Source organism: Lathyrus oleraceus, chromosome 6 (genome assembly GCF_024323335.1).
Source record: "Lathyrus oleraceus cultivar Zhongwan6 chromosome 6, CAAS_Psat_ZW6_1.0, whole genome shotgun sequence".
Lineage (NCBI taxonomy): Eukaryota > Viridiplantae > Streptophyta > Magnoliopsida > Fabales > Fabaceae > Lathyrus > Lathyrus oleraceus.
Genome location: NC_066584.1, coordinates 328827845 through 328838561, shown reverse-complemented (window position 1 = coordinate 328838561; position 10717 = coordinate 328827845). Strand labels below are relative to the sequence as shown.

At 39.1% G+C, this 10717-nt stretch overlaps 1 non-coding gene across 1 annotated transcript; it reads right to left on the bottom strand.

Annotated features, from left to right (window-relative positions):
* Positions 1-2411: 2411 nt before the first annotated feature.
* On the bottom strand, positions 2412-2518 carry LOC127099926 (small nucleolar RNA R71). The gene has a single exon (XR_007794387.1). It is a non-coding gene; the product is annotated as a small nucleolar RNA R71 (small nucleolar RNA).
* Between the last annotated feature and the right edge of the window lie 8199 nt (positions 2519-10717).

Genomic DNA, 10717 nt, shown 5'->3' with positions numbered 1-10717 from the left:
ACTCTTGACCACTGATAACATGAAACTATATCACATTTTTGGACTTGATTTAATTAAATTATATCGTTATTTGATTCAATTTATTTTATATTATTCGATATTACTCGGTATTTTCTTTTTATTTATCTCAGGTATCATTATTTAAAGCATAGGTGAAAAAGAAAGAAAAGGGGTGCAAAAAGAGGATTTTCTAGGAAAAGCATCTCACCAAAGTCCAACCCACGTTTGGAACAAGGAAAATGGCTGTGACGACCGCCACACTCACGTGACGAGCGGCACGCCCCTCTACTTAGTTTTACGACCGTAACACATGGTGTGACGGACGTCACACACCCCACTCCTACATTTTGGCATTGACGTGCGTAACAGAAGGACGTTCTCCCCTATTTTTCCTCTTGACTCGTTGACACTTTGGAACCCTACTGAACATACTTTTGGGAAAACAGTTATTTTATGGATGAATATAAATAGACCTCAAGAGGTCCAATTGAGGGGGTCTACACCGTGCAATATTTTTCCTGCTTTCTAATTTTCCAGCATTCTAATTTCCAAGCATTTTATTTTCTTTTCTTTTCTAGTTAATTTCCAAAGCATTCAATTTATTTTCTCACGATAGTTTCTACACCGGAAACTATTGTGTAATTTTTACTGGATCTAACCTTACGTCAGATCATAGTATTTTATTTCCTTGTTTTTACTTATCTGTCTGATCGAGAATTGTGAAGAACAAATCCAACCGACTTGTGGTGGAGTGTTCGAGCATCGAAGCTAGGAGTTAAAATCCAGAATTCTAGTATTTTTACAGGTTCATTAATTAATTGAGTTATTGTTTTAATTTACATATGCTTTGTGCTGCTGTTTATATATATTGTTCGTTTGATATGACCGTATTTATGCATGATTATTGTTTAGGCATGTTTAACATGTCCGGCTAATTAATTTAGATATCGGTATGTAAAGTAAGCGGAATAAAGGAATCAAAAACTGAGTTGGTTTAAATTTATTTCAAAATATAGTCACTCTTTTTCTGGTCTCAATTTACAGAGTTAATACCAAAGTTTTTGTACGAGAGTAAAAGACATAAAGAAGTTAAAATCAATAGAACGACGGTTTGAGCTTTTAACTGGACAGTGTAAATTGAACATTAACTTTAAATCAGGGCGAGAGCAATTTTTAAGGTTAATTAAATTCTAATCATTTTCAAAAATTATTTTTAAAAGTTAAATGTGAGGACGAGAGTTAAGCATTTAAGTTTAATCATATAATCTAAGTCAACAGAGTGAGAGTTTGAGACAGGGGTGTTTAAACGGTTAGTATTTTCTCAAAAAGAGTTTCTATAGATTCTATTGTTTTCAAAAAGTGATTTTAGATTTAACGAAATAGTGAGAGCGTACGTTAATATAAAGTCATAGTCTGATTCAACAGAGCGAGAGTTTGAGGAAAAGACTTTTAACTAATAGTGTCTACTGAAAAGACTTATTTTAAAACTAAGAAAAAGACCAACGAGGATTTGATTCCCTAATTACGACGAACTACATACCGATATCCGTGTTATTTGATATTTAATCTAGATCCAATTTTAGTTTTACTTTTCCCCCTAATCATCAAAGTATCATCCGCCTTAGCTTTACGCAGTAACCCTAGAAAAACGGTATATCGATTCATTAAGTCCCTGTGGGATCGATATCTTTTAAAACTACACGATTAGACTGTGCACTTGCAGTTAATACCCCGATAGACTCATAAACTCGCGATCAAGTTTTTGGCGCCGTTGCCGGGGACTTCTATTTAGTCGATATCGTAACTCTTCTGTTACGCTATAGAGACTAAGGCAATTTTTATTTTTCCCTTCTTTTTCGTTGATTTGTATGCCACACACTCACTCACAAGGCGAACCGTACTACTTACGAATCAACGACGTTGAATGATATCTCCGATTATTACGACGAATTCGGGAGTATCGTGCTACAAACAATCTTCCTCCAATCGAAATTCCTGACCTCAAAAATCTTCTTCCTTCGACGATACCAGCGATGGCTGAACCAGCTCGTGCTCTTCGAGATTACGCTGCTCCATCGCAAGATGAGCCGCATTCGAGTATTGCTCCACCCGCAATTGAAGCGAACAACTTCGAACTTAAACCTTCGCTGTTGCAGGCAGTGCAACCGAACCAATTTTCTGGAAATCCTACCGAGGATCCAAACCTTCATTTATCCGTATTTGTCCAATACGCTGACACTGTTAAAGCTAATGGTGTCACTTCAGAGGCAATTCGACTTCGTCTCTTTCCTTTCTCGTTAAGAGATAAAGCTAGAAGATGGCTTCAGTCTCTTCCTTCCAACTCAGTCACCACATGGAATGAGTTGAAGAAAGTCTTTCTCGCCCAATATTTTCCTCCAAGCAAGACAGCTATGTTGAGAGCACAGATAAATGGATTTAAGCAAAAAGACAACGAATCTCTTTTCGAAGCATGGGAAAGATACAAGGACATGATGAGACTTTGCCCACACCATGGTTTAGAGGACTGGTTAGTAATTCACACCTTCTATAATGGTCTCTTGTACAACACAAGGTTAACAATAGACGCCACCGCCGGTGGTGCGCTTATGGATAAACCTTACACCGACGCTTATCAACTTATCGAGAGCATGGCCCAAAATCATTATCAGTGGGGAAGCGACCGAACAATGGCAGAAAAACCTCAAACAAAAGGGGGCATGTACGAGATAAGTAGCCTTGATCATGTTAATGCAAAAGTGGACGCTCTTGCCCAGAAAATTGAAAGTTTAAATGTATCACCTCCAGCCACCATGGTTGCCGTAACTCAAAATTGCGAAGTCTGTAGAATTCAAGGTTACACGCCTACAGATTGTCAACTCCTAACAGGAATTCAAACAGAGCAGGTGAACTATGCTCAAGGAAATCCTTACTCGCATACCTATAACTCAAACTGGAAGAACCATCCTAATTTTTCATATAAAAGTAACAACGCTTTATACGCACCAGGTCAAGCTCCCAGTCAAGCTCCAGCTATACCTCCTGGATATCAAAAGCCGACCCCATCTACATCTAACAATAACTTTCCTAGGAAATTCAACCTGGAAATCATGATGGAGAACTTCATAGCTTCTCAACAGCAAATCAATAAAGAGTTCTTAAACCAGAATGTACACACTAGCGAACAGATTAAACAACTAGCAAGTAAAGTAGATGCCCTGGCTACCCATAACAAAATGCTGGAAACACAAATATCGCAAGTAGCTCAACAACAAGCACCTATTGCTGCCCCAACTGGTACATTTCCTGGACAGCCCCAACCTAACCCGAAAGGCCATGCTCATGCAATTATATTAAGAAGTGGAACAGAGGTAGAAGGACCGTCTGACCAAAGGATTAAGAACCAAAACTCTAAAAAGTCAACTGAGGAAGAAAGTAAACCTAAGGAAAAGGAAGAGTGTAATAAGGAAACCGTAGAGAAAAAAGAACCTTATGTACCTCCACCGCCTTACAAACCACCTATCCCTTACCCTCAAAGGCTAATTAAAACCAAAGACGCGGGCCAATTTAAAAAATTTGTTGACCTACTGAAACAATTAAACGTCACAATTCCTTTTACAGAAGCTATCACGCATATGCCCTCATATGCTAAGTTCTTAAAAGAAATTTTATCTAATAAAAGGAAACTTGAAGATAGCGAAACCGTTACACTCACTGCTGAGTGTAGCGCAATAATCCAAAATATGCCTCCTAAACTTAAAGATCCTGGTAGTTTTTCTATACCCTGTCATATAGGAAAATTTGTCATAGATAAAGCTTTATGCGATTTAGGAGCCGGTATCAGTGTTATGCCCTTGTCCATATGCAAGAAACTTGAAATGGGAGAATTAAGACCAACTAAAATGTCTGTGCAATTAGCAGATCGTTCCGTTAGATATCCCGTAGGAATTCTTGAAAACGTTCCCGTGCGCATAGGTCAATTCTACATTCCCACCGATTTTATAATTATGGACATAAGAGAAGATGAAGTTACCCCATTATATCGGGAAGACCCTTCTTAGCGACCGCCGGTGCTATCATAGACGTAAAACATGGACGACTCACTTTCGAAGTAGGAGAAGAGAAAATTGAGTTCATTCTTTCCAAATTTTTGAAAGCACCTGCAATAGAAGACACATGTTACTTCATGGATATCATCGATGAATGCATAAAAGAAACAGAATTAGAAAATGACGAATTGTCCGACTATCATGTAGAAGACAAACTGAACCAATGTTTAGCAATAACATCAGATCCTACACAACGCCTTAAGAAACCAACCCTCGACCTGAAAACACTTCCCAAAAATCTGAGATATGAATTCCTAGACTTAGAACTTGAACAGCCAATGATAGTCAATGCAGACCTAGGAAAACTTGAAACCGAAAAACTCCTACATATCTTAAGAAAATATCCAACCGCACTAGGATACAACATCACCGATCTTAAAGGGATAAGTCCTTCTATTTGTATGCACCGCATCATGCTAGAAGAAGACTGTAAAACTTCTAGGGAACATCAGAGGAGATTAAACTCGATCATGAGTGAGGTAGTGAAGAAGGAAGTAACAAAGTTATTGGAGGCAGGTATCATATATCCTATATCCGATAGCAAATGGGTTAGTCCTGTACACGTAGTACCGAAGAAAGGAGGTATAACAGTGATCGAAAATGAAAAAGGAGAAACTATAACCAAACGAATTGAATCGGGATGGAGAATGTGCATTGACTACAGAAAGTTAAACAAAGCAACCCGAAAAGATCATTTTCCTTTACCATTCATAGACCAGATGTTAGAACGACTAGCCAAGCATTCTCATTTCTGCTATCTAGACGGTTATTCAGGTTTCTTCCAAATACCAATTCATCCTGATGACCAAGAAAAGACAACGTTCACATGTCCTTTTGGTACCTTCGCTTATCGACGAATGCCGTTTGACTTGTGCAATGCTCCTGCAACCTTCCAAAGGTGCATGATGGCAATATTCTCCGATTTTCTCGAAAACATCATGGAAGTCTTTATGGATGACTTTTCCGTATGCGGGCAAAGTTTCGAAAAATGTCTTGAAAACCTAGAAAGAGTTCTAGAAAGATGTGTAAAAGTAAACCTAGTACTTAATTGGGAAAAATGTCACTTTATGGTACAAGAAGGAATTTTTTTAGGACACATCATATCAAATAGAGGAATTGAAGTAGACAAAGCCAAAATAGAAGTAATCGAAAACCTTCAACCTCCGAAAACTGTGAGAGAAATACGAAGCTTCTTAGGACATGCCGGTTTTTACCGACGATTTATTAAAGATTTCTCTAAAGTAACTAAACCTTTAACCAGATTATTAATGAAAGACGCTGAATTCATCTTCGACAATAAATGTTTAGAAACATTTCAAACACTTAAACAAGCATTGATCTCCGCGCCCATAATGCAGACCCCGGATTGGAATGAACCTTTCGAAATAATATGTGACGCAAGTGACTACGCCGTAGGCGCTGTTTTAAGACAACGAAAGGATAAAAAACTTCACGTCATATATTATGTGAGTAGAACTCTAGATGAAGCGCAAATGAATTACGCCACGACCGAGAAAGAGCTTTTAGCAGTAGTATTTGCACTAGATAAATTTCGTTCCTACTTGGTCGGAGCTAAAATAATCGTTTACACTGATCACGCTGCCATTAAGTACCTCTTAACAAAAAAGGATGCTAAACCTAGACTCCTAAGGTGGATCTTGTTGCTACAAGAATTTGATTTGGAAATCAAAGATAAAAAAGGAACTGAAAACGTAGTAGCAGATCACCTCTCTAGACTTGAAAACCTGGAACCGGAGAGAACATCAATCGACGATGATTTCTCGTACGATAAACTTATAGCTAATTTGGAAGAAAATAGAGCTGATGAACAGGTAGAGACCACCTTGGCTGTATGCGTTACACCATGGTACGCTGATTTTGTCAATTATTTAGCCGTCGGAATGGTTCTACTTGATTTATCCTACCAACAAAAGAAACGATTCTTCCATGACATAAAACATTATTACTGGGACGACCCTTTACTTTTCAAAAGAGGCCCCGATGGTATTTTTCGTCGCTGTATACCTGAAGAAGAGGTAGAAAGTATAATCCAACATTGTCATTCCGCTCCTTATGGTGGACATGCAAGTACATCCAAAACCTGCTCTAAAATCCTACAAGCCGGTCTTTATTGGCCAAACATATGGAAGGATGTGCATGCCGCAGTCAAGAAATGCATAGGTGTCAACGCACAGGAAACATATCTAGACGTGACGAAATGCCACAAAAAGGCATTTTGGAAGTAGAAATTTTCGATGTGTGGGGAATAAATTTCATGGGACCTTTTCCACCTTCTTTTGGTAACAAGTACATACTCGTAGCGGTTGATTACGTATCAAAATGGATTGAGGCTATAGCTTCTCCAACGAACGACACACGAGTAGTAATTAAACTCTTTAAGAATATAATCTTTCCAAGATTTGGTGTCCCAAGAATAGTCGTCAGTGACGGTGGATCGCATTTCATATCTAAGATACTCGAAAAAGTATTGTTTAAGTATGATGTAAAACATCGAGTAGCAACACCTTACCATCCTCAAACTAGTGGACAAGTGGAAGTGTCTAACATAGAAATTAAACAGATATTGGAAAAAACAGTTGCTACATCGAGGAAAGACTGGTCATCAAAATTACCCGAAGCTTTATGGGCATATCGAACCGCTTACAAAACTCCCATAGGAACAACTCCATTTAAGCTTATTTATGGTAAATCATGTCACCTCCCAGTGGAGTTAGAACCTAAGGCCTATTGGGCTATTAAAAATTTAAATTTAAACTATAAGACCGCCGGTGAAAAGCGAATTCTAGATATAAACGAATTAGAGGAACTTAGACAAGACGCATACGAAAATGCCAGAATCTACAAGGAAAGAACGAAAAAATGGCATGATAAACGTATATCAAGAAAAACTTTCAAACAAGGCGATGTAGTCCTATTGTTTAACTCTAGACTTAAGTGATTCCCAGGAAAACTACGCTCTAGGTGGTCTGGCCCTTTCCAAGTCACTAATGTTTTTCCTAGTGGGGCTGTAGAAATTAAAGGAAAATCTATTGAATCATTTATCGTAAACAGGCAGCGTCTAAAACATTATCATTATGCTGAAAACATCGAAGACTCGCAAGTCCTGCACTTAGACGTATTGTCTCCAAAATTAATAGATTAAGATTTAATAGTTTTATGTCGAGCTTGCGACATTAAACAAAGCGCTTCGTGGGAGACAACCCACAAATTTTTATTTTTCTTTGATTATTCTTTTTGATTTTATTCAGTTTTCATTCTTCATTTTTCTTTATTTTATTAAATTTTTCTTCTTTTCTTCTTTCGGCATCTGGCCAAATCCTGACTAAATTCTTGTTTTTCTTTTCTTTAGTTAACACTAACCTGATGGGACATATTGATCGCATGGGTATAAAATTCCGAGGGAGAGCTCAGAGACAAAAATTTGAAGAACTAGCTGAGAGAGAGATGCACCCAAGTTTTTATGTTGATGATTGTGCAATGACCGTTCTTGGGCTAAGAGATAGTGTCCTATATCTGCTGAGTCAAATAGGGTGGGAAACCACTCCTATTCGGAGACAATTTGTTACTTACCGGAGGCTAACTCTAGAATTCCTTAGCTCTCTGATTTATTTACCGAACCATGGAAAAGGAATAAACCGAGGTTTCATTCAATTAAGGATGTTCAATATGGAGTATCAGTATAACATTCAAGAATTTACTAACCTCTTAGGGTTCCCTACTTCTTTTGACACATTCACCATGAGCCAAGAAAACCTCTTTGAATATCGAGAGCTTGAGCATTTTTGGGGAAGTTTGACGGGAAATGACGACCCCGAGAAACATGAGTTTCTTTCTGGAAACATACATAACCCAACTTTTCGTTATTTCCACAAGATCCTAGCACACACTCTTTTTGGGAAAAGATCAAACATTACCACAGTATCACGTGATGAACTCTTCATAATATTTTGTGCTTCCCAGAACCGTCCAGTGAATGGTGCCACTTATATGTTGGCGAGTTTTGACCTCCTTACTCAAGATGACTGTGCACCAATTCAAATAGGAGGATTGATAACTATGATTGCTAATGCTATTGGATTGCGCCAACCCATGCTTGATTTGAACCCTTTTTGTGGTATTCAGCCTATGGATATACTTTTCCTTTTCAACACTATGTTTATAGGAAACCTTGGACCTGAAGAGTTTGAACTATTAATTAACAACCAAGCTTTTTACCTATTCACCATGCCTAGTCCGATGACTAGTGTCCATAACCGAAATAATTGAAGGTGAGAAAAACAAGAAAGGGGGGGTTTGAATTGTTTGGAAAATAAGCGCTTTTTCAAAAAGAAAATCACACAAGGATTTTTATACTGGTTCGCTTATAACACAAAGCTACTCCAATCCACCCGGCCAAGGTGATTTCTGTCGCATCCGCGAAAAAACAACCGGCGGGACTCAAATAAAAACACAACACAGAGCCGCCACTGCGCGTTATTTATCCCAAAATAGGGAAAGGAAACGCTCAGAGAAACCTGGAAAGGAAATGGTCTCGCGACCAAAGAGAAAGGGTAAGGGAGTCGGTTACGCAAGGGGAAGGTATTAGCACCCCTCACGTCCGTCGTACTCGACGGGATCCACGTTCTAAAATAAAGAATAGGTTGCTAAAACATCACACACACACACAGGGAATGCAGGTGGGGTTAAGAGAAGGGAGCTCGATAGGACGTCGCATCTTATGCCTACATATCTCGTCTGGAACGAGAATCAGAGCCACTGTAGTTCGGCTTACGCACGCCAAACAACACAAAACACACAAACAGATGGCAAACGTGGAGCCCGACAACCACTTGATGGAATTATGTCGGCATCCGAACCAAAACACACTCAGAAGGGCAAACGTGGAGCCCGACAACCACTTGATGGAATTATGTCGGCATTCGAACCAAAACACACCCAGAAGGGCAAACGTGGAGCCCGACAACCACTTGATGGAATTACGTCGGCATCCGAACCAAAACACACTCAGAAGACAAGTAAACACACACAAAAAGAAAAAAAAAGTGCCCGGAGTGGTCTCGCACGACCACCTGCCTACATACCTCGTCTGGAACAAGGATCAGGGCGATGTAGTTCCCCCTAAAGGGAAAGAAAAACTAGCCAGAAACCGAGGGAAGACACACTACCAGGGAGCTGGACTCAAGCCTAGTGTTGTCATGCATCGTTACCCTACGTTGAGGTTTCTACCTACTTGCACAACTGCAAGCTAATCCTATCCAGGAAGAAAGCAAGCATACAAGCATATAATCAATTCAAGCATTTCAAGCAAACATGTCAAGCTAATATTCACATAGCACACACTATAACCAGTCAAGTGGGCTCAAACAATGGGTTTGACTGCCGAAGCAAGTCATCTGTACATGGGTATTATTCGCTCTTAACCTTGCCATTACGAGGCTAAGGTGAAGCAGATGAAAAGTGAAGTGAGGATGAGACCTCACAGCTCTTATCCCTGACCAGGGAGAGCTTTTAGACAAAGGAGCGTGGGTCCAGAATGGAGGGACCCTTCTACGCTCAAAGACTCTGACTCGATTGTGCAACAGCACAGGATCTTGGGTTTGTGTCCCAATGCATCAACACACAGCCGTGTGAGCAGAGGGACGACTCACAGAATAGTGGGGGATAGATTGCATATCCCTAACTTCCACCAATTGCCTCATAGAGGACTTCACCTGCTTAGGCACAATATTAAACAATCACAAGCATCGCCTCTTAAGGAGGACTTCAGACAGTTTGCCCGGCCAAATAACAGATCGGGTCTCCAGACTACATGAAGAATAGAAGTCCTACCTCAAGTGGTTTAAAAACCAAGCAGCAGCAAGCAAGTTCTTAAAGAACTGTAAGCAACTAAATGTACCTGAAATCAATCAAGTATCATCAGTACTCAGACAAACAACAATAAACAGCAAATGTTAATCAGTCAGACTATACAGATTAATGCACACAAAGGCAAGCTATAAGCTCAAGCTCAAGCTTCACAACCTACAAAACAAAGTTATGTTAGTTCACAAACATCAAACAAACTCAATTGAATTAACTTGATTCAATCTCCTTGAGCATTGTGCTTTTTATCCTGAAAAATCAAGCAAATGTGAGAAACTAGACCACTAGGCCAAGCCTAGGGTCCAAAAGTGACAAAAATGTCTAAACAGCAAGGGATCCTCAACCAAACTCAAATTAATGCAATTCAAAAGCAAGAGCAATTGATCCCATGTTTATATCATTCATCATATTCATTTTATGCACAAAACAAACCAAACTAGGTCAAACATAACACCAAACATCCAAACAGAACTATTGCATTCAATTCCATATCAAAACAATTCCAAAAATCCTCAAATAATTTACACCTAAACAGGACATATTCAAGGTATAACATGTCAATTTTCAGCTCAATTGGACAAAAGGAACTATGTCAATGAAAATCAAGAAAAGCAGACACAAATATTCAAACCAAACCATGACATCAACACATGCATTCACTTCAAAAATTCACAAGTCAATGAAAACAATAAAGAAATGAATGGGACCAAAACAGGGATGTCCTACCA